The sequence below is a fragment of the Dinoponera quadriceps genome, unplaced genomic scaffold (genome assembly GCF_001313825.1).
Source record: "Dinoponera quadriceps isolate SergipeBrazil2010 unplaced genomic scaffold, ASM131382v1 scaffold3, whole genome shotgun sequence".
Classification (NCBI taxonomy): Eukaryota; Metazoa; Arthropoda; class Insecta; order Hymenoptera; family Formicidae; genus Dinoponera; species Dinoponera quadriceps.
In genome coordinates, this window is record NW_014554293.1 from 1,919,819 (window position 1) to 1,945,663 (window position 25,845).

General features: G+C 40.7%; 1 protein-coding gene and 1 long non-coding RNA gene across 3 annotated transcripts in view; one reads left to right on the forward strand and one right to left on the reverse strand.

Moving 5' to 3' along the window:
- The window catches only part of LOC106743355, a 44,751-nt gene extending 19,006 nt beyond the window's left edge, over positions 1–25,745 (reverse strand). Inside the window, exon 1 of the mRNA XM_014617125.1 lies at positions 24,657–25,745. The gene's annotated coding sequence lies outside the window, so the exon portion shown is untranslated. The remainder of the gene's footprint in view (positions 1–24,656) is intronic.
- Positions 1–25,845, forward strand: part of LOC106743360 — a 49,006-nt gene that overhangs the window by 17,752 nt on the left and 5,409 nt on the right. The window contains exon 3 of one of the 2 annotated variants that reach the window (XR_001374359.1): positions 21,944–22,142. The exons of the other annotated variant lie outside the window; for it this stretch is intronic. This is a non-coding gene — a long non-coding RNA (uncharacterized LOC106743360). Of the gene's footprint in view, positions 1–21,943; positions 22,143–25,845 lie in introns of those variants that run through there. 2 annotated transcript variants of the gene reach the window in all.

Consider the following 25,845-nt stretch of genomic DNA (forward strand, 5'->3'; position numbering starts at 1 on the left):
CGTGACTGTTGCTGCATCAACCGTTCGATACGTATACAAACTACGCGCAGCTGATAATGGAGCGTGACATTCGCTTGCGTAGGATGCACGCTACGCTCGAAATTACCGTTCAAAGAGTGCACGTAAATTGAATTTGTAGCAAAGTAATGCGCATATCTATCTATTGACGCACGCTCCACAGCATGTTCAATTTCCGGTTGATAGGTAATTACAGGACACGCGGGTAGTAGCGAACACGAGCGAATCGCCGTTGGGATGAGGGAAGTATCGATTTTCGCGTACGAAAAACTCGTTGTCACGAAAATACATCGGTCTGCGTCGGCCCAAAGAAATGTTGAACAATTAGATCTCGGTTAGGCAATTTTTACGGATTCCAATAAATATGTGAAACGGCTTTGAGATAAGAATCAATATGACATATTCTAAAGTGCAATCAGTATATCATTGAGAAACAGTTAATAGTGATCATAGTTATAAGTATAGCACTGCAAATCAATAAAATTTCGTTGCAAAAATCTGTTAATAGCAATAACTGTTGTCATTGGAGAAATCTAATTGCATAAACAGTGAAAAAAGATTATTTATTACTCCTTTTTTATTATCTTAATCCCATTTTTAAGGTACTGTTAATGATTTTGCCTGAAATATTCTTAATTAGGTTTAATTGATTTAATTTATATCGTACTTGAAAAGCACACTTATCCTGGTGGGACTCGAACTCGAAACTTCTAAGCCCTTGAGTTTGCTTTACCAACTACGCCAAATACAACATATGATTAATTACATATACAATGTGTACCAATATTTCTGCTGCAGGACGCGTAACAGCGATTTGCAGTGAATCTTTCACTGGCCAAAATCAGTGAGCTATTAAACAAAAGAATTGAATGGAAAAGTTTCCACTAAAAATGAATAAATACTCATTAATTATCGGTAAAATACTGTTTCATTAATTCGATTAATGACATTTTTGCTGATTCAACTTAAGAGAGTAACACGACATAAAGTGCCAAAAAATGCAGTTGAGTGCTTTTATTTAATATATTACATACAATAATGGTTTCGATCGTAGAATGCAGTAATTTTCAGCTATAATAAATTATCGGTAGAAGCGCGGTTACGAAGTTTAATGGCGGTTCCATTAGTCACTTAATGTCTAATAAATGAAAATAACAAAATGCTATTGAAAATGGTTCCCTGCAGATTGGTAAACCCGAGATGGGCAGTTCGATAATTATAATACATTAACACTGACAAGCACTGTGGCGGAGCGAAAAGTCAAATTTATAAAAATAATAAAATCTTATAGTAAATTGTCGTTAATGTCGTAGAGCTTACCGATGATGTAACACAATAAAAAAAGACAAATTTTATAGCTTTCCTTACCGTGTATTTTTAGGGTCCATACCATTACATAGTGCAGCGGGGGGGGGNGGGGGGGGGGGGGGGGATCATGTCGCACATGTAGAGTGCATTAGTGCCGAGACTGGGGCAATTCTCGACGACCAACGTAAGTCTCATGCATCCATTAGACGTTCGTAAAACGTTCTCCCGACCATTAGATTCTTAATGGTCTTAATGACCATTAAAAGCTCTCCGTGAACCAACCCCGGGGGGAAATACGATCGATTAATTATCTAAACATTCGTACTCTCAGGTCGAGGCGAGGAAATCGATGCGGTTGCACATAAAAATGTAACGGTGAATAACTCAAATGCCTCTCTCGATTATTACTGTGCAGTTAAAAACGATGAGAAAAGATGCACGTGGCGAGTTGTAAAAAGTCGAGACAATTTCTTTCACGCCAGGTTGACTGCGCTTTATATTTTGCTAGATCTCTCACGCGGCTCGTCATCGTTTCAAGAGAAGCCGCGCGGAAAAGAAGAGGAATTTGCCGCTTGCATAGGACATTCTTGAATTTATATTCTGGACGTGCTTCTTGATTTCTTTCTCTCTCCCCCTATCTCTCTTCCTTTCTCAGAGTGTACATCAGCCGCATTATGCTCCCGTAGAATTTATTCGAGATTGAATCCCTACACGCTACATTCGACACCACGTACGTTGCATTGTGGGTAAACTTCACGTCCGAGCGATATCCGGGATAATGTCAAACTTTGTATTACTCTATTCAGAAGGCTTCGCTTTTGCTGTGTACAGTTGCATGATTTAATCGTGTTTCGTAATATTCACCGTGCGTAAATAGTCACGTTAAAATAACAAACGGTTGCGCAATTTTTTTAAAATAATCCCTCGTTATAACTGCCCTCGTATTTCGTGCGAGTACGCAAAGCTCGTAAATATTTGAGGGGCGCGATGGATCGTTGAGCTCGTAACTAATCGATAGCAGGTAGAGCATTATCGGTTGACATTTGCTGATTGCTGTCTGTTGATGCGTGTTGTTATTTCATTGCTGCTTTCGTTCCCGGGTTATCCGATTAACGCAATCTGCCATATCATTCGGACAAATTTACTTTTACGGATCCCGAAGAGGCATTTTAATGAAACGATTCCAGACTGTTTGCGCGCGGGTGTCTTACGTAATATTTGCAGCCGACGGGGAATCCCCCTCTCCTCCTCGCCTACTCTTCTATTTCTCTCACAGCAACAGCATTCCTCGTCGCGAACGTTTCCGCGAGTCATAGTTGAAAAGTTCTCCACGATGGAAATAACTCGCGCCGAAGCGCGCGAAGCAAACAGTTTGGAATGTTAATGAGTCATAATTATTACACCGTTGCGTACAACTTTACTACGCGGGGAAACGCATGGTCGTGACAACTCGTTGCAATTACGCGAGCACTTTTTGCGCGCAAAATTAATGGTTCGTTTCATCGAAGAGCGGGAAGGAATGGTAAAGAAGAGGTGGGAGAAGAATCGCTGCGCTCGGCGTGTTAAATGAAACGGGAAAGATCATTAAACGTTTGTCAAGAAAGTTAATCCGGCGAAACGCGCGAAATTCGCCGCGGCAGATACGAAAATGTCATCTCTCTCTCTCTCTCTCTCTCTATCCCTTTATTCTCCTTCTCACTCTCTTCCTCCCTCGACACGGCTGAAGTTGTAGACTTGTCCGGAAAATTTATGGCTTTTGTTGCGCATGTGTATATGCATGTTACACGACCGCGTGGCATTGTTCGGCCGATGGCGAAGGACATTTTTGTCGATGAAGTATGAGAAATGTTGCTATGCACTGATCTCTTGTACACCGCGAGACGCGTCACGTTGTCGCATAATTTTTCGCAAGATCGTACTCGGAGCGGAAGAGAAACCTAATATTAGGTGCTTGCGAAAATTCGTACGATGTTAAAACCATTTTTATTTATTAATAACAATAAGATGACATTATGATATTTTAATCAAAGTATTGGCCGTTGCTGTTAAGAACCTTTCGTCATCTTTCGGGCAATAGTTTAATATAACTCGCGCCGATAAAATAATTTATCTTTTGAGGTAATTCTTTCATCGACCTATTTTCGCAGGTGTTCAGCATTTCGGAGCCGTGTATCAGATAAACCGTGCTGCATCGATCTGAATGGATGAAAATTAAATGAGGCGATGTCTGGAGAGCACGCTGAGAGTATGGCAGGATATCCTAATCTAACTCGAACAATGTCTCTTTAGTCGCAAGAGCAACATACGATCCTTCATGGCTTGGTTTAAACGCCACAATTGTTGACTGTAGCGATCTCCTGTTGGCCTCGGTGGTAATAGCTCATTCAGTAAAACACTCCTTGGTCCCACCAGATGCACAGGAGAACGCGGTTGTGGGTGTTGCATTTTGTTATGGATATCAATGATTGGCCGGGATCACCTCATGACTTTTTTGCGTTTAAGATTGTCAAAATAGATCCACTTTTCATCACCCGTAACTACTCACCACAAGAAACTATTTTTGTGCCCGCAAGCAGAGACAGACGGTAAAGCGCAATCGCGTTTGCAGAGATGGGAAATTTTCTTCCTTCTGGATCTTCCCTATTGCTTTCAAATGGCGGGATATTGCTGATTTATCAACTCCAAGCTGTCCTGCAAGCTGTTTTAATATTTGAGCCGACTTTTCATTGAACAATGCTTCCAATTCGTTGCTCTTCATCTCGTTTGGACGACCAGAACGTGGCTTGTCGTTGACATCGCAATCACTATTTCTAAATCTTTTCTAAACCACACTTTTCATAGACGGAAGCGGACACAATATTCTCTCTAAAAATCTCAGAAATCAATCGTTTAGTTATTGTAGCAGTTTCACTTCGATTAAAGTGATAAAGTATGCAGTGGCGAAGATGAACTTTATTCGATTCTACTTTCAATCGCGTTAAATGTGACGTTTCGTTCGGAACTATGAATTCTTAACCATCGAATCTGATCCACTATTTGACCAACATTTAAAAACTAACAAGTAACTTAAAGGATTACCAAATCGCTGCTACCGCCATTTATTTGCGACTTCGCAAATTTTTGCGGGCACCTGATAAAAACTGGAAAAAAACGCATAATACTTGCACACCTCTTCGTTGTCGTGTCATCGCAACTCTCTCGTTGTAATTACTATTAACGTTGTAATTATAATGGTTGCAACCCGAGTTTGATACGAACATGATATAGCGTGATGTGAGTGGGAGCCACGCGACTGAGTAAATATTACGTGAAAAAATGATAGTATTTCGCGGGATAATTAATCCGACGGCCGCGAGACCGACAGCCACAATTTACTTTGCTTCATCCAGACTACGACCGGAAGGAATACGTGTTGCAAGTTTTACGTGCCCCGCATAGAGCGTCGCTCCACCCGCGAAAAACCTGCAGACAGATGTCTGTGGTAATTTTTCCCCGGGCTTATGGAGCGACGTGCGTACTTCTGCGCGCGTTACACCTCTTTCTTCAACTTTTGCCTCGTCTTGCGCTGCTGGCTGCGATATCTATCACTTTTTTCTCGCTTACGCTCACTTCTGAATAAAACTTCACGGAGAAATATTGTCAGTCAGGTATGCGTCGGCCGGAAGTATTAAATTCCGAGTAACCTGGACAAGATCTACTATTGCTATACTATATCTGCCGGTAAAGCCGACGTCTAATAAAGCCTTTCAGTCTCGTCCCGATCGCGACTTATTCTTCGCTCGCACGCTTGCGCGTTTTCTCGAAGCGAGGAACACGAAGCGTGTATAAAGCTGGCAAACAACGCGAGCGGATGCGATTTATCGTCGATCGAAGGAACAAAGGTCGCCTCTTTCGAAATTTCATATTTTCCGCTAGATGGTGCAAAAGATGCAGAAATAAAAACGCCCCGTTAACATATTCTTTGCGTTGGAAGATGGATTACTCTTCTTTGAAGACGAGTTACCAGCAAGAGAAAAAAAGAAGTATAGGACGGAGATAATAGACGGTGAATAAATTCGATCGGGGCTCTGAATAGCCGAACTTTCACCTGCGGCTCGTGGCTCGTCCACTCTTTTAAATCCAGCCTCTCCTCCTTTTTCATCGTCCTTTCGCCTTGGGCTCTTCCTTGTGGATCCCGTGAAATTTGTTTCCCCTGTAGACGACATTATATTTCCGGTGAGAGTATCCTTCCCTCTTGTCGGCACGTCCAATGTAGACAGATAGTGTCCGAGGACTTCGCTTCGCCGAGCGTTACGACGAATTTTACATTTCGTCGCGTTTATCGCTTCGTATCGTCGTTAAAATGAAAGACCGAAACACACTCGGCTCTTCCTCGCACGACCACGACTTCACCGGCGGCAGGAGCTCCTCTCCCTGGGGATTTTCCGCTGTTGGTTCGAATAAAAACACAACAGTGCATTTTGCCGTTTCCGTCTCTGCAATTTCGGCGATATCGTTTTTCCCATATTATTTCTTCCATCGTGCGGCGTATTGCAAAAAGATTTGTGAACAGCACCGTCCGCTATTACTCCCTCGGCTCCGCGGGCTGCCTCATAGTGATCTTTTTCCACTTTCGGAAGAAGACGCTCTGCATTTAGAGGCGATTTTATTTCTTCTCCGGAGTTCACCTCTAATTAGTGTACAAAGATACATCCGAGAATCAACCACGCTGCTTCCTCAGTTCGGCATCACCTTCCCGTTAGCCCGGATTGCTAATGCGAATTTATTGACGACTATGTTAACGAGAAAATGTGGCCTTACTCTCACCTACCATGACCGAGGTTAACTAAGCACTTTCAAGGCAAAGCAGGTCAAGCCTTGCTTTATTAACACCTCAAATGTCGTGATGTTCACCGATGACCGGTATTATGATACTGACGTGCCTCATTAATTTATGTGCGAGGCATAATGAACGGTATATAATTAATTAAACGGTACGGTCGATAGGGAGCCTATTAAACGAGGTGAGAAGTTCATGTATTAGGAATTGAATTGATCGTGTAAGTCGATTCATAAGTAATTCTCGATAGAAGATAGCAAACGTGTTAATTTCTTTTTCTCAAACACTTGCGGGAAATAATTGATAAGGCTGCTTGTTAGTCGCGTGTGAGAGCGATTGTTAATAATGCTGAATATTTATTGGATTAGACGCCGTTATAAGTATCTTATATAAATGCATATTGTAAAGGCGAGGAAAGCAGAGAAACTGCTCGATTCAATGGATACATTTATCATTTTTATTTCTATTGTTAATTGGTCGTACAATTTTATTTCTGTTGTTAATTGGTCGACGGAAATCAACGTGAAGTATTCATCGTGTGAATTTTATCGCGATTTTGCGCGTTCTCTGATTAGTTCTAAAACTACTCACGCAAACTCACCGGACGTTATTCCCCAATGAATTTAAAGATGATCTTTCCGGAATGAAACATTTTCCGGTTGTGTCGTGCTAACGGGTGGCTTCTGAATATTCAAATTAAGATTACGTTGTAACGAAGTAAGTTCACTCCATACTAATTGAAGAATAATATATTAATCCCTTTTAATCTGTCACGTTAAATAATTCTGTAATCACGCTTCCGTTTCGGTGTTTGAATTTCTACGAGCGGAAAATTGGTCAGAATTTCGATGAGATAAAATGAAAGAGCAAAAATACAAGCACCCAACGGAAATTTAAATGAAATTTTACACGAGTTTTGCAACTTGTGGATGAAATATCTTGCACAACGGGAAGGGAATCTGGTTAAGCGCGGTCAGTAAACAGACGTTAGCGCCGTCGGAGATAATTAGTACGGAGGAATAATTAAATAGTCGTAAACTGTTTGTGAGCCAGGCGAAAATGGATTTTCGCTTGCCCGTAAATTCCCCGATCGTATACTATATTCCACGGTGTCAGAATGCGAGCTAATATACGGCCTGCTTCCGGTATGTCTGCGACGCCGCGCGTAATTGTCATTGCAATTGCGCGTCACGCCGGTCGCTAATTGCGATCGCTAGACGCGTGGGACGAGCGGCTGGGCGAATAAGAGAGAAATGTTAATGAAAGTGGGACGAACGCAAGGGTTTGAGCGTCGAGACAGGAGGTCAAGAGGGCGAAAGAGGGACGTAAGAGTGGATGACGCATAGAGCAAAAAACCGAAATGATTCGTTACCGTGGCCGAGAGATCGAACGAAAAATATAACAAAATAAAAGAAACGCTGTTACGCACCATATTGTGTAGTGTGTCGAGAGCGGAATCGTGCTGCGCGCCGAGACAATGGCTGTATTTCGCCGGTTATGATACCACATACGATGAGGCTGTGATTTACGGCGTGAACTTTCGACAACTTTCGTTCCTCAAGGTGCAACAATGTGGGAATGCTGGGAATGCGTGCGGCGCGTGGTATAACTTCTATAGAAGTTTGCGAGTCTCCGTATTTATGACAAGGGAACGTTAAAGTTGCCGGGAATCGTGGTGGTACAGTTGTAAATCGCCGGATGCGAACTTTCCGTTGGCGTCTACCGTTCGGAAGACAGTTTATCGCGTCTGGAAGTACACTCTTGATTTCCACTTAGCCGGCAAACTCGCGCATTTGCATCTGCATCGGGGACTTGCGAAACTTTCCGATGTCGCGAATTATACATTTTTTCTCCATGGAAACTTTTTCTCTTTTTCTCTCTTTACATGTCTCTCTCAATCATTGAAAAATATGTTAACACGCGGAAAAAATAACACGTAATATAACATACGGGTGGGACCACCGTGCTGTGGCGACATTATTTATCGTCGACGGATCCGATGAGTGATTGTTACGCATACGGGCGTGCCGCGAGAATGATCTATCGTGATCCACCTGTTGTATCGCGTCATGGATCATTACTGTGGCCGGGCGTATTCGGAAGAAACGGCACCGTGTAATTCGCACACGTGATCATCGCAAATGGACATGTGTTCGCGAAATCGTTATCTACAAAATTGTTTTCCAGTCCACCGAAATAAATACCACCACTATTGGAAAGTTAACAGCATTTGTAACTGTAAATTACTCATTTATTCCAATACCACCACTATTGGAAAGTTAACGGCATTTGTAACTGTAAATTCGAATGCGCGCGGCAATACTCATTCAGATAGTTTCAAATAAATGGTCTCGAAGTCGTATTGCGTTACGATGGATAAAATGGATTTGGCCCCCGGAGTGGCAAATAAAAATAGTATGTTTTTTGTAGTTTTTGAGCTGCTGAGCGGATTTTGACCTTTAAAAATTTTTCATTGGTCGAAAAAGTATTGACATTAGTATATGAAGTTATTAAACATATAAGAAACTATGAAAACAGTATGTTAATGAAAGTGTAAAACTAGAATCAAATAAACAATTTTAAGTGGTTATGCCCGATTGAAAATCTTATAAATTAAAATATTTTTTCCCGACTATATCATGTATTATATTAGCAAATAAATAGTTTTTTCATCATTTATACGTTGCGTTTAGTAGGTATCTAAGAATGTTCTATTTTATCAATTATTAATATCTATTATATATATCTCTGTAACGGCTGAAAATCGGATCTATGTTTATAGGACATTTTTGTTTATTTTGATCCTCTGAACACATTCTCCAAATATTGTGGTTTTCTCCCCACACAAATCCAAGCGTGTTATTTTAGCTGAAGCTTTTTTCAAACATTTCTTGTCGTTTTAAATCACGTCACTTAACACGACGCGACATGTTAACTCATAATTTAACTCATAATTTAAATTAAATGTTTTAAATGACATAACCTAAAACGGCAAAAAACATATAAAAAGAGCTTCAACTAAATGTATCATTTTTAGACGTTTATGCGTGTAAAAATAACCTTATGCGTGTAAAAATAACACACTTGGATTTGTAGTGCATCACCCTATATATTTAATAGCTTCATGTACTGATTTTAATATTTTCCTGACAAATTCAAATTTTCTAAAGGTCATAAATTAGATTCAGTAATTCATAAACTACAAAAAAACATACAATTACAAAAAAAAATATATCGTTTTTACTTATCATTCCGGGGGTCAAAATCGGTCCATTTTACCCATTAATTTTTCTTCGCTTTGCTTTGTCATGTGCACACCGAGAGTAATCTTAGAAAAATATTTGTGATATTCTAAATTCTGGAATAATTTCATTCGTATATTCGCAATTGAAAGAATATGGATATCGCAAAAGAATATTGTTAGACAAAGGATCGAGGGCAGCAGAGATTATGCAGGGAAAAATGGCGTGATGCAAATTTTGATCGACGGCATATTTGATCGTGCGGCATAAGGTTAGCTATCACATAATTGATTGCGCTATGTAGTAGTGGCGCGAGTTACGGACTAAACCGCGAAGAATATATACGCGATTCGTGAATTTAATGAAGGGTGGCCGCGCGATAATTTCACTCTGACACGCGGATGGGAACGGCATCCCTTCGTGGCACGGCAGCTCGTCACGAAATTCGCGCATATTTTCCAAAAATATGAACGAACGTTCCGACGTCGGGAAGAAGTCAGACACATCCGGCGAATTATGCGAGAAAAGTCGCGGCAACTTGGAATCAACGAACATTCATGGAATTCAGCGGGATCTCTTTTTACTCTTCTTTCCTCCGACCGGGTTCTCACCCCGTTTTTTCTTGTATAATGTCGAAGTTTTTCATTCCTCCTTGCCCTTCTGCTCTTCTCCCCATCTTTCCCCTCGAAGAATATTTCGCGATCCAAAGTTGATTTTAAAAGCAATCGGTGATTCCCACAAGGTATTTCTTAGCTATTTGCATCGAGAGAGATGTGAATTAAACTTAACCCTCGTAAATTCCAGCGAAATATCTGGGATTAAGCACAATTTATCGATTATTAATTCCGACTAATAAATTAGTACGAAATCCAGCAGAGGAGAATTAAATGCCCTTATATACGGTGTATTAAAAGGAAGGATCCGACGGTCAAATATTTTTTTACTGGGAAGATTTTTTAAATCTATCTTAATCATCGTGTAATTTGAAAAGGCGAACGTATATTCGGGGAAAAAATAATTTTGTGTTACGTTGCATAACAAAATATATTTATAACTACATTTTCTCAAATTATTTACTTTTAATTACATTTTCTGCTCCAAATTCTTTGCCATTTTTGCGATAAAAAGTAATATGATATGAAGAAAAACTTTCTCTTTATTTGTTATTTACTTTATGAGATATTTTTTTCCTAATTAAAAAATAAATATTGATATTTGCCACTTGCCACTAAACTCAATATCGCAGCGGAACTCTTATAAATAGGAAGAAAGTTGTTTCGACTTTTCAATCGTTATATGAACGGGCAAAGCCACCAGCTGTCGAAGTTTGAAGAACTTTCCTGAGAATACAAGCTCGCGCCGCTTCTACGGGTAGGCGTAGATTGGAGTTTTCGTAATGAATGCTGTAAATATAACACGAGAAGTTGCATAATTTAATGATATTTACTCGTAAGTTTGCGAGACGTGATATTGGTTCCGAGCATTAGCCAAGCAATTCTCCGATATCGCAGTCATTTGGGATTAGTCGGTTCTGGAATTACAAATTCACCGTAATTTTCTTACGTAAAATTAGATCCTATGCGAACTTAACGCTAATTACAATTTACCGTGTACATAGAGAAAAATATTTATTTGGATTCAATAAAATTTCTTTAATTGAAAAAAATTTGTCTTTTGAAATAAAGCAATCAAATGAATGTTTGATTCAACGAACAGGATTGTTTAGTTTTTCAAATAATATATATATATCTTTCCTTACGTCAAATGACATATTTCTTTTATATTTTCATCTAAACATTACAAAAATTGTGACAAATAATAAATTATTTGAAAGAAGTAACACTATATTGGAAGAATATTAAAGAACTTCTTTTCGTATTAATGAAACAATATTTAATATATAATAAAATGAATTTTTCTTTTCTTAAAAACCAAATTCATGCTGTGTATTTGGTAGGACTGGAAAGATGTGGTATATTATGAACTCTTTCAAAAGAATGTACGGCATAATTCGGACAATGTCCAATTGGACAAACTGAAGGAAGTTAGAAAAACGTCCAGAACTGGCCAACAGAAAGGGTGTTTTATTCCATCAGGACAATGCCAGGTCAGCTTCTTTAACCGTCCGGGAAAAAATATTACAACTCGGCTGGAATGTTTTACAGCACCCAACATATTCATCAAACATTACTCCTTCGGATTACTTGTTCCGATTCTTGCAAGACTTCCTTAATGGTAAGACGTCCATTTCTTTGGAGGATTGCAAAAACCATTTTCAGTAGTTCTTCGCTAAGAAAACGCCCGAGTCCTTCACGCGAGGAAATATGCTACTCGAAAGATGACAAAAGATTATAGAAAACAACGGCCGTTACATTACTTTGATTGAAGTTGTTTTTAAATATAAATCAACTTTCTCTAATTTTGAGCTAAAAATACGACATTACTTTCTTTCTAACCCAATAATATTGTTTCTTCTATCAACATGATTTAGTGAAGCATTTTCATTCAAACAAAATATTTGATATTAAATTATGTTATTTATGTTAAACGAACCCAAGTTAAACAAACACGTATATTGAATCTAAAGAAACCTTTTTCTTTGCGTACTGCCGCACGTTTGCGTGTAACTCGCAAATGCTAACTTCACAAGCACGAATATTCCTTAATTACTGTCGCAATGTGAAGAATCAATGCACAACCGTACGTTGCAACAATTTTTTGTTATTTTTCGCTTATCAATCGTCAAACCGGTGGCATCGGAAAATTCGAAATAAATCGTTAGCTCTGTTCGGAACAATCGTCCGTTTCTATACGATTGCCTTTCACAGGAGACGTTTTGGGATAGAGCGCTTCGTTCGTTTTTCTCCATTCGTTCATCCGGAAATAGAATTTTTGGCGGAACGCGGTATTCACCGACACGGAAAGTAATATTTGCACGATTTTCACTCAATTTACTCGCGAATATTATTTGTTAGCCAGCGGAAACGCTTCGCATCTTTGCATTTCACTCGGCCTGTGTATTTCGAACACGTTCTTCCTGTCTCTATGCTCTCGTCTCGCTGCTGCGGAATTTACAGCTAAAAAGAAGAGACCCGTCGCGACAGCTAAGAAAGTAAGATTTCACGGTGCATCATAATTGGCTCCGACTGCTCGAACGTGGCGTATTGCAATTCGTTGCTTTTATTTTTCTATTTAAGTTTCTGGCGACGGCAGTTTCGTTCGTGAAGCAATTCGTCTCCGCGCGATGCGACGTCGCGGACACGTACAACTTGTGTGCGAAACACGAAACGAACGAACGAACCGTCGCATAATAGTCGACGAACAGAGTTTCATTTATCTGTTTGTCCTCCCTTTGCAATCCTACCGATTCTCGCGTCCGTTTCTGCTATCTCTTCCAACTGAGCCTCTCTCTCTTTCTCTATATCGCGTTTGGTCATCGCCCTGCGCTTTTCCGTCTCTACTCCCTTTCTGCCATTATTGACGTCACCGTTCGACTTCTGCTCTATTATCCATTGTTCACGGCTATCTGACGGTTGTGGTCGCGAGGGGGTGGTTTGCAAAACAACACGGACCGCGATACAGTGGAACGTTGCTGCCGTACGTAACACGATGTTGATAAATTGATTTCGATCGGTGGTAGTTGATTGTTCTGCTTCTTCTAGTAAACATTCCCGTATTGAGTATCACGAATCGCAATACTATGGCGTATACTTGGCGAGAAGGCGATTTATTTTCGCCTATATTTCGTCATTGCGTTGCGTCGCGGATATCCTGCAGATTTCGCGAGACACGATTACGGGTTCTTTGATTCTTGCAGAGACGTATTTCCCTGTTGAAAATTTCCAGGTGGATTCCCGTGGAAATCCAAGGGAACATATGTAAATCCATACAGGATTAAAAATCCATAAGACACATCCATATAGTGTGTGAAAATTCATATAGGAAACCACATGGATTGTTACTCAAGATCTGGATTTTTGGTGCAAATCCCCGGAGGAAACCATAGGATTCCGTATGGATTTCCTATATGGTTTTCCACGTGATGTTCTTCAACAGAATTCCGCGTTGTGAGTCACCGATATAAGAATATCTAGATAGAGCATTTTATAAGGGGAAGGTGTAATTAGCGGTAAGAACGAAAAGTTACGGTACTTCGGGTGTTTCCTTCGCGATATTTTCGGATATGTTCGGCTTTATCAGTTTATGCTGAAACTGTGACGTTTAGAACAAACTGGAGCAATAATTTTGAATGAAATTTCAATTTATTATTAAGGCTATTGACATGTCCTATGTATGATGCTCAGGAATGTGCGCCGAAATGTAAAGGAACGCGCACATTCAAATAGATATATAAATATTATAAATATAAAGCACATTGTTATAAGTAACATTTGAATTTATAAAACCGTCACTTTGACGTTTGGCAGTTCTAATTATTAACTGATTTTACACAGATAAAAAAATTTGGTTCAATTAACCAAATAATGTACGAACCAAACACGTTTTGATCGGAGGAAGCAGAGTTTTCGGTTTTTTATAAACTAAGTTCGGCTTTCATAACTAGAAATTCTGTTTCCTTTAATCAAAACGCGTCTGGCTCGTTTGTCGTTAGATTAATTTAATTAAATAAATTAAATAAATAAATTAAATTTATTTAATTTTTAATTTTTAATTTTTTATTTAATGTTAACTTAATTAAATAAATTAATTAAATAATTAATTTAACGAAACTTTCTCTCTCTCTCTCTCTCTCTCTCTCTCTCTCTCTCTCTCTCTTTTTTTAACCTCTTTTTCTCTTTACTCTTGATAAAATGATTTGACACTTCACATATAACTTTGACATTTCGCGAGACGTAATACAAATTATGAAATAGTACAGGAGATGCAGTTTTTAGGAACAGATCTTTGGCATACACACAGATAAACTAAATACATACGTGTGAACCGAGTAGTGGTGAATCGGGCCGAATTACCGCGAATTGATTCCCTCCCTTTGCCTATACTACTAATTTACGCCCCGTGCAGATATTCTTATGTCGTTATTGCGAATCGATCGTTCAACCGGGCCGATGAGCATCGAATTTGCAATAACAGGTGCATGCGATCCTTCGAGCGATATCTCGATGAACGTTGTGCGTGAAGCTGTGCCGGAGGATTAACCCTTTGCACTCGAGGGCTTCGGAGCGGAGCCATTTAAAATTTGTCTTCAAACTCGAGGGCTCCGCTATGGAGACAATGCAAATAACTTTCAGTTCATAACATAAGGACAAAGACAAATCGTAAAAACTATTGTGTATAGGATATTCCGCTCTTGCTATTTGCATTTGAGTTTGAAGAGTTTGAAGACAAATTTTAAATGGCTCCGCTCCGGAGCCCTCGAGTGCAAAGGGTTAATTAAACGAACTAGCGACGCGGAGAATTTGAGAAGACGCGCGCCACGCGCTCGCGCGGCACAGAGGTTCAGTTTCATTGTCGGACAAACTACGGGTGTCTCGAATCTCAATGCAGATCGGAATGGGACGAGACGGGACGCGGCACCACAGGGCAGAGGAAATAGCATGTCTAGGGAAAGCGTACTTGCGGGACAAAGTGCTTCCCCTTCCGCTCCCTCGATTGACCTCTCGGTGCAATAATGTTCCTTTGTCTGTCGACATGAACGCTCTCGGCAGCCAAATAACACCCATGCCTCTCTCCCTTTGTCGCGCTATATCCCGTAAAAAATCCATGAAATCATAATAAAATTCACGACGGAGAGGAAGAGAGCGGATCCCGCGTATTGGGGAAAGGCGGAACGACGTGTTTCTCTCCTGGGATGAAGCGGACGCGGAAAATGTGCATTGAAATGAAATGGTTTTTCTACGCGCGCCTTGAGACAAAACTATTTTCAATGAAACGTTCCAATGGTAATTAATATAGGATTAGTACAGCACTTTTCAGTCGGTCGTTACTTTTGAGTGGACTGATCTTTCTTCCTCGCTTCCGACGCTTTTCTTTCTCTCTCTGTCTCTCTCTCCCTCTCTCTTCCTCAGAGAGCAGAAAGGACACTTTTAAGAGATGAAAGAGCGTATCGAAATTTTCACGATCACCATTCCTCGGGCTTTCAGCATTTTTCTGCGCGAACATAAGTTACAATTAATTAGGACAACGCCGTTGCCAAGGAGGCCGCAGGTGCGGCACTCGCCATTAGTGCGTACTCGAGGGAGAGTCCTCGTTGAGCTCCCTTAAATATCCTAGTAACCTCCGATATCGCTACGTAAGCGGATGTAACTCCTCCCTCCCTCTGTTTCCGTCTACCAGGTGAATTCTATGTCGTCGTTACCGAGTACTAGAAAGCGGAACTGCAACGACCCTTCGACGGTCTACCTTTCGGACATGTAGGATAAAGGGGAGGCGTGCGCCGGGGACGAGGAACTTTGTGCAGAGTGAGATAAAAAGAGGTAAAAGAGCAGTATTGGCTCTGGTAAAGCGCAGTTTCTCAAACGTCACCGTGAAAAAGAGGCAACCACCACCATCGCCGTCACTACCACCACCAAGTTATAATGACAACCCGATTTCCATGCTTCTTCGACGTTACTGTATCTCGGAAGTCGTTCCCAAGTGCCCGGATGAGAGCCACGACCACTTCCTACCTGTATCCGTTTATTATTTTCACGTGACATCCGAGATGCGCGAGGTCTCACATGTCCGAATTGCACTGCTAATAAACAATTTTACGAGCGAGCGGGTACATGTGTACATAAACATATATCAGAGAGTGAATTTCGCTTTAAACCTCTCCGGTCTTCCTTGAAACCCGATAATACACTGGCGAATGATCATCCGTATTCAAAGTTCGTAAAAGTTCCGGAGCCCGCAATTTCTGATAACATCGATTCGCGGTCGAAGTTCGGGCCGTGGCGTGCCCCAACAAGACTTTAGGTGATTTAGGCTGCGCCTAAAACACATTTCCATTCGCGCGAATCGAACTTTTAAAGATTGAGTCGGAGATACGCTCAAGCATTCCCAGAGTACAGAATATTGCCGGCGGTGTACGTATAATTGCGTAACTTGCTGAACTGCATATTACTGCACCCAAGCGGTTTCTCTCTCTCTCTCTCTCTCTCTCTTTCTCTCTGCGGTCTCTCTCTGTCTCTCTCTTCTCTCTTTTTCTTCTCTCTCTTTATCTCATTCTACCTGCGTTTACATTAATTTCACTAGGTTGGAAGGTATCTTTTCGCGTTCTACACGTCTCCGCGCTCATGATCTCTGCTCAGTTTCTCTGCTGTTTTAACTTCACATAATACTTTGCGGTCGTGGGGATGGAAAATATACTGAGAAAGAAGACCGCACGTGTCACAAGGAAAGTAAACGCTCGCGAGATATGGAGTCGCATTTAGATATACATTGCAAAGAATATTACGCTTTATTATCATTTGAAGAATTGCAAAGAAAATATATACGTTGTTCTATGTAGAGTTTTGGACAGAATCGAAATTTTATTCATATAATTTTATTATACAAGGTGTTTCATAACATGTGGGCATAATTTCAAAAATAAATTCACGACACAAAAATAATCCAAAAAGTTCATATAAACATTTGTTCCATTTGACTTTGTTTTCGAAACGTTTACAGACGTTTTCGCGTTTCTAATTCTTATCACAAACTAAGCTGTAACTAATTACTAAGTTAAATGTAACATCTTCACACATTTCTGTCTTTAAAGGAAATGCTAACCACATCTTGGGTTTGAAAACAAATTTCTGAACGTCTTATCATTAATCTTCTAATACGTTTGAATATTTCGATTTATTATTTGTTCGGAGTATTATTTGTTCTGATTCGCTGGCAACCCTATTCGAAACGTTGGCGGAGTACATCAACGTTTGTCCTACCGTTGTAAATTATAGATTTTAAGTGACCCCATATATAAAAATTCGGTGGATTTAAGTCTGACGATTTAACAAAATTAACAAACCTGTAACAAGAATCAGTGAAATGCGAAAATATCTGTAACTCGGTGACAAAGTCAAGTCGAACAAATATTTATATGAAATTTTTTTGTGTTTTGAATTCATTTCTGAAATTATACTCAAGTTATAAAACACTCTGTATGTAAATTGAATTTCTCGTGACTTAATATATACGTCGAAACAATAACATATTATGATAAAATTGCATAATTTATTAAAACTATTATTGATTTTTGCCAATAGCGGGATGTTGCGAGGTAAGTTGTAGCTAAGAAGTAATGTTAGAAATAAGAGCGGCGTTGTTCTTTTAGCGCGGTTACTCGCAAGTTGAGAGCAAAGTTGCGAAGGATTGTTCGAGCATGCTTCGACGGTTGTATTTCTGGGTTGTATTTATGGGTAAGCACATCGAGTATCTTAGCTATGGCAAAAGCGGCCGCTGAACTTTTTACTCGTGTCCGAGACGCGGATACTTTCAGCCGTTGTTGCGAAGTTGGAATGGACGGCCGGGTGACGTTGAAAGGGGAATTCTTGCTTAATTTCATTTGATTGCGTTCGCACTTCGTCGACCGCGGAAAGCGCGTGGTAAACCGCATGCAAACTCCAGCTGACGAGCAAAAGGGCCACCCTCGTAATTCGTACGAAGCAATTCGCCCGTTTTATCCCACTCGTGTCAGGTGAGTCTCGTTAAAAAATTTGATCCACGACGCGTAGCAACGGATTTACCTAAAAGACAGTTTCATAAAACGCGCCGTAAAGGAAAAATCTTCCCGGTGAAAATTCGCCTCGCGATCCTGGTCACGGCCCACATTTATTATTGAATACATTTTTGAGCGACTTTTTTCATTCTTTTATCGAACTTACCAGCGTAAAGTTGGATTTACGACTTGCAATTACCGGGGTAATATGTGCCGCAGATTAATTCCAGTAAAAAGGAGTTAGACTTTCGAAGGATTTTTTTGTTCTCGGGTTAATTGGTTAATTACACAGCAACGATATCTACCATGTAACAATCCTCTCAATTCTTTTGACTGCGAGCTCATACTATCATGTTCACATTGTATGCACACGCACGGCTTGTTAATTACTGCGTAATATGCAGATTGCTTTATTATTTTTAGCTAACATATGTGGCTGCACGTAGTAAAATTATAACGTCCGTGTGCGGAGCAGTCTCTGTTTTACGCACAATTGCGCGTCCTCATTATGTGCAAGGACGTAATGAACTATTCCGCAGATGGAAAGTCGTTTTGTTGATGAACGGGAATGCGCTTTTTCTAAAGGCAATCGCGAGAGGAGTGCGCGAGCGCTCTACGCGCGGTTCATAATTAATCCAGACGGGAACTTTGATATATTTTAATAAATTAATAACGATAATAACAAGTTAGCCGCAAATGTCTAAATTATGCGAGTATCGTTATCATAACTGCAATCACGGTATGTTGCAGCATATCAGTTCTCACGGCGATGTAAACTCCCATGTGTTATTAAATAATAATTGGCTTTGGGTCGTGTAATTAAATCCGAGGGTGAATTAATTAATGCACGTATGTGTGTACTTTTACAAGCGCGCGATCTCGATTACACGTATTCATCTTTCCGCGAATTTTCCGAAAGAAAAAGAAGGAATAAGGAGAGGAAGGAGAGTGAGAGAGAGAGCGAAGTGATATGGGCCGGATTGCGAAAACATAATAAAAGTTTAACTATTCCATGCGGAATCCCATGCAGTATTATCAAACTAGCAAGTAATGTGCATAATAAAACTCCTAATGTCGTGAATCAGTCTAATATCGCGAATCGTCGAGTACTGCGACACGCGTGCGCGCGCGCGAGTACGCATCGGACTGACGCACGTTACGTTTTTATGTTCGCGTAAATTTAGAGAACTGCGCGGAACTTCAGATAGGCGTATAAATATTCTACGTATTCTCCGTTCGCGTCGATATCGCGCTAAAGTCGCTGCTCGGAACTTCGCCGATACTGAACTTTTCTCACGTGCCCGATGAGAAATTTCCTCTTCGTTGCTAAAACTTGATGCGGCGGTTTTCATCATAAGTTAACGAGAAGCGTCCGCGAACCACGACGACGAGAATTTAGGAAACGAGTACTTGTCAATCGTTTCGTGATTTTTTATACACGCGCCAGCGGAGATGATATCTCAATACGAAGACATTTTGAGAACGACGTTCGGAGATTCTGTGTCTCTTCTTTTTTATAATATTTTCTTTTTACGTCGCTGACGATCGACGTCACGATATCCCGATTCGAATTCGTCTGCTCGGAGTTCCGAGGCGGTTCCTCTCGGCTTGATCTTTACGCAGGTGTAATTTCATCTATCAAATTTACCGAGTTTGAATTTTGATTTCTCGGTAATCGTAAAACTTCCGTCAAACTTGAAAGACGCTATACATTCGATCGTCCTATTTTCGATATTACAAATGATTATTTAATGCCATTTTATCCATATTGAGTTTCCCTCGAAAAGAGACTTACATTAGCATTATTTAATATTTGATTATCTTAATATTCCATTTGCATTTAACTTTTATTCTTAATTTCAATAAATAATAAATTAATTGTGCATAATATAAATATAGGTGGAGTACTGTGATAATCGAATATTAAATAATTCGGTAATTAGTCTTTCTTTAAGAATCAACGTTGAGATAACAAGTAGCCATTTGTAGCATTAAAGTGGGACATTAAAGTATAGTATTATACTATAGGACAGTAAAGCATAGTATTATATTTTGAGATTCCGCATCGATCCTTCAAATTCGACAGAGCTCGCAAGATTAATATAGAATCAAAATCTCAACTTCGCGAGATCACGGGTTTAACGAGACGTGAAACTTGAATCTTGAATTCTGGAATATCGTTTCTGCGGCAACTACACCGGGCGATTCTACCGATGCAACTCCGTTAATTCCACCCTTCAGACGCATTCTGGACAACACATTTAGTTTGCAGTACGAAGGTTTCGGGTGTGCGAGAGCGTACGGCTAGAAAGCAAAGAGATCACCTCGCAATCAAGCGATCGCCGACCTGGCCGTGTATCGAATTACATCGGGAATTGCATTGCTGCAAGCGGAATTCAATTTATTTTTTCTCAATTACTTACGCTCGCGAACTCTTTCTCATACTTGTTTCCCCGAAATCGCGCCGAAATTACACACCCAAAGGCTGCGAGCGACGGGGGACGAAAGGAAAATATGGAAAATTTCATTATCCGTACACGTTCTTCCTAATGAACACGCGTAAATTAAAACTCGTTTCATCGGGGGAATACTATACTTCTATACTTTAGAATGGAATACCGGCCCAGCCGAGATTTGGAGGAGGCTAGGCATGCCCGGGCGCACATCTAAATTAGGCCGCTCAGCTAATCTCCATATGCCCGGGTGAAGCCCAGGTCCTGCTATCTCGCTGTAAAATATACCGCAAATTACACTGTTAATGCCCATTGAATAAAGAATATAAGGAGGGAGCGTGAAATATAAAGTATATCCAAAGCGCTTATCGATATCTGGGAGTCGAAGCAAGTTTTATGACGTATCTCATCGAGTAATCGGGAAAACTACGGCTCTACATTATATTTGTTTATTAATATGCACAGCACATGTTGTTAGTTGTTGTTCGTGTGGGATCTCGCGAGAAGAAAAAGATGTTCGGAAACATCCTGTGTGTAAATACATTATTAAATGTATGTTGCTTAAAATGAAGTAATTGCATGAGTTGTTGATTAAAATTTCAACATATAAGATAATTTTGTTATTTTATGTGTAATGTTATACCTTGATTTATGTATAATGTTCTGTAATGTAATTATACATAATGTTCTGTATAATGTAATTATGTATAACGTTCATAATCAAGAGCGTGGTATAACATTGTACATGAGATTATAATAAAGTTAACCTATGAGTTGCAATTTTGATTCACCTCATACAATTCTTTTATTTTCAATTAAATATTTCTAAAGCGTCTTTAAGATTTCTTGTATGTACATTTCCAAGAATTCAAATTATATCGTAATTTTCTTCCGGTAGCTTCGATTATGACGTAATTACACGTCATAAAACAACATCCAGTTTGACTATCGATAACCCAGCAATATCGCAATATGCTTCTTCCTTATATTTTTTATTCAATGTTAATATCTGATCAAGAATTTCTCTCGATTGCACCAAATATAAAATATAAAGAAATCAGCATTATCGAACTGTTATTTGATTGAATTAAGCGCGGAACATGGCGATGGGAACGATGCGAGCCGCGTTATCGAATTTTCTCAGTGATTAGCTTCTCTATCTACATTATTACAAGCACTTACGTGCACCCGGGTAATTTATTCATTCGGACGCTCTGGGAACGTTACGCGTGTCAAGTATTTTCGACTCTCCAACGCGATCGAATAAAATATCGAAACGTATTGTTCACGTCGCACAATCGGCGTATTTCAGTCACGTAGTGACGGTTTTTTCCGGCTAACGGTTTAAATCGAGAAGCTACGTAAAAACCGTGCAATACTATTTTTTCCGCCATTTTCCACCATTTCTCGCATGTTAATTTTTTTAATAGCACTAGAATGCGTGTTCTGTTTTCAGTCCACTTTGGTCCACTTGATGTTTTCAACGAGTTCTTTGCGGTCGACGCGAATCGTTCGCGCGACGGATCGACCGCGCGAAACGCGAAGTAAATCGACGATTATCCGCATCGTCAATCCGCTTTGGACTCAGTACTTTAGGAGATGCCAAAGTTTACGACGAACTTGGTAAGAGTCGATAACGTAGAAGCAATCCTCAAAATATTATATTATATGAACACTGATACAATCAAATTATTCTTTTTGTATTTCTCGCACATATAGATCTTACGTAAATATAAATGCGATTTCTGTATCAGGTAAATATTTACATGCGGAAGGATATGCTATTGAATTGGTAAAACTTCCAACAATTGCGTAATTGGAGTAAATCTTGATTCAATAGCAAATATCATTAAATCTATTATGTTATACGTTGTTTTAATTCCAATTACGCGTGCTGTTATAAATTCTATTGACTCAACGGCATTTTTTCTCCGTGCTAATTGATAACTAAAAAATGTCACTTTGAACATTTTAATGATTTTCGTCATTTACTGAGCAATACTCCAATTTATTTTAATGCATACTTTCACCGTGCAAAAACGTTTGTAATTCCGCGCGAGCAATAAGCTGTGCAGAAAAAAAAAATCAGTATTCTGTCGGTAAAGTTTTCAGGTATGGAATCCCTTTAATTCCCGTCGGGGGCAACCCTCACCATTATACCCGATTTTTCGAAAGTGAATCCGGCCAGACCGTCGTTTTTCGTGACGCGTCGCGCCTTGACAAACGCACGCCATTATACCGTCGGTATATCGAGCAAACGGGGCTATGAAAAATGCCGGGAATGATATTCTCGGCGTTGTCACTTCGCTGTAATCACCTGCATCAATTAAACGTAACGGTGCCGTTAAAGCGACATCACACAACGAGCGGCGATTCCTTTTTTCCCCTCAGGGAACGCCAAATCGGGCACGGATAAAAGACCGGCGGCGTTAGTGCGACGAACACTTCGATATCGGCGCTTAAATTTGGCGGACGCTTCGCACGTACTGCAATCCGCGGTACGTGCTCACGCATTATGCATTCAGCTTTCCCCGCGCGCGCAGCCATTATTCGGGGATGGTGAAATATTATCGCGACGGATTTGACAGATGCCACGCGCGCACCTCGTCGCGGGAGATTACCTCACGGAGGTGATTCGCGCGCCTGAGCGGCAATATTTCAGAATGAGAAAACAATATTTCCCCGTCAGAAAGCGATCCGGCGCGTTTCTTCGTATCCCGTTTATTAAGTGGCACAGAGTGCGACGCGAGCCGTCGCGAGCGCGGTAAGCTTCGTCGGATACCATTCGTGAGTCGGCAGGTATCGAAAGTCGATATGTCACGCGGGAGCTGCGAGCGGAGACTCGCACAATTGGCGGAATTTTTGGATAACGAGCCAAATATAAAGTCCCTTGAATGCGACCCGAGCCGAGCGTCGCGCTCCCGAGCGCGAATAATTCCACGTCTCTCCGGCTTTACCGTCCCTCAAAGCAACCGGACTAATCGATAATTCCATCGATCCCTTTGTCTGCGACTTCAACAATAACCGCGGTACCGGGGGAGATATTAGGCGAACGTTATAAATTAGGAGACTTACGTAGAGACGCGAATGCTCTATATTTTTAAAGGGCGAATTATTCACCTCAACGTCTTTAACCTCAATGTCTCTTTAAGAAACCGGATTAATTAATATTCGGTTCGATCGATTCGTTTATCTTCGATTTCAGTAAGAATCGAAGAGGATCTCTCAGAGACGTGTAATTTAAATATATATAAATTAGGAGCTACGCGTGGACTAAAACACTATTTCTTAAAATACGATCTTTTCTCTTTTCCATTCTATTTTCTTATCCCTCTCCCCCCTCTTTCCCTCTCTCCCTCTCTATCTACCTAACTATTTCTCATAGCTATTAGTATTCTTTCTTATGTTGATATTAATTTCTCCATTTCTTCCATTTATATTTATATTTTCTTCTTTACCGTGGATCAGTCGATATGGCGTGCTGGGTTTTATTGTATTAATTATTAATTTCTAAATAATAATTTATAAGGCTGTAAAATTCTGAAATTATTAATACAAGGCCGTTAAGTGCCAAGCAGGGTAATTATAGCGCCACAGGAATTAAATTGTGACTATGTATAAATTTCGATATCGTTTTATTGCTACTGTAGATTTTGTAAAATTATTATTTACTATTAATATATTTTTACTTATTGTTCATTGCATTCTCACTGCATCATGTCATTGTTGTTTTCTCTGATTGCACGCTTCGCACTGGCTGTTCAGCAAAAAATACTTTCTACGCCTAAGAAAATATTTATATCCCTGTGGGGTTAATAAAACTACCTCTCTTTTCAGTCACAAATTGGTCAATTTGATTTTGAAATACGATCAAATATGACAGTATCATATAAATAAACAATAAGCGTAGGTGGCACGGATATTAATACACACATTGTGGTAAGCTGCAAACAAAACAACGGTAAATTGCAAATTGCATTAGCTCTGCGTGATTAATGCTGACTTTGACATCACCGCGACGTCAGTCAAGTGATCAGTTATTCCATATTCGATTGAATTTGCGTACGAGAGCCGATGCCAAGCAAAATACGACGTCCGTCACTCGAGCCCGGATGGCAAAAATGCAATTCGCCGCTTGGAACGCGCTTGATGCCGGTCAATCAACGTACCTGGAAAATTAATTTGCAGTAACGTGAAATCCTCGTGACGCGAGTTCTATGAAAATTTTCCGGGTAATTGTCGAGCGCCGGATCTCCCGTTGTTCACGCTCGGCTAAGCCCGCGTAACCTCCATGTCGTTCTAGTTGGGAAGACACGAGCGTCAACCCGAAGTGCACACTAACTTGCGACATGCACTAAGTTCTTCGTCAAAGATTCTCCAGGACATGGGTCGCACTTGACACTTGAGCGCGGTAAATAGTTGGACATCGACACCACGGCACTATCACAAGATCCTTTCTTGAAGTCCCCGCCAATTCTAAGTCCCGGGTGAGATGCGCTCCTCTCGAGTCGTTCTCGTGAAAATTTCAATCGCGCGCGTTGCAGAAGTCGTTTGGAAAAATTGTCCGGCGCTCCGAGAATCGTAAGAAGTCACCTCCTCCCCGGTGAATTAAATTATCGATGAACCGTATTCACGAGACTCTCCGAACGGTGCATCAGTTGCTAAAATATCACCGTTGAGTCGCACTCCTATTAAATGTGATCCTTCAATCGCCTGGACACTCTTGTCTCTATAGTCTCGGGGATACTTAAAGACCGATTTCTCTCTGTCACCAGCACACGCGAGCGCCCGGAAATTCACTGGCCGAAGTTCGTCGGTCTCGAGACTCTCTATCGAGATTTGAGTCACGTCCAGGATATCTTTGGAGATCCCTTCGCGCGGCCGAACTTCCAAAGCTGGGCCTTTTCTCGTTTTCCGTTGCGATTAATCACTAGGCCGCGCGACGCCCCACTTTCACATGCAAATTTTCCGCATGAGAAAATTCCAGGGATAATCCCTGCCTCCCTCTCCCCGCCTCCCTCTCTCTTTCGTCGGAAATATAATCGGAATGGAGTCGTCGGATTCCGTTCGGTCAACGGGATGCAAACTCGTCGGACATTGCCGTTTGCCGCCACGATCGCGGCATTCAGCGAGGGACACGTAGAAGCGCGAGCTCTCTCGCGCGATGAGGACGCGATTTCTTTCGTCAACCCTCGACGATGGTTGCCGAGACCTCGTGCGCGTAACGTGGCCGATCGAAATCCACGTGTGACATTCGAATTCCTCGACGGCTCTCGGCCGACTGACCGAAAACGCGGCTACCTCGCGCGCGCCTCGTTATCCGCGCATGTGCCACGGCGAATATCAGACGATATTTTA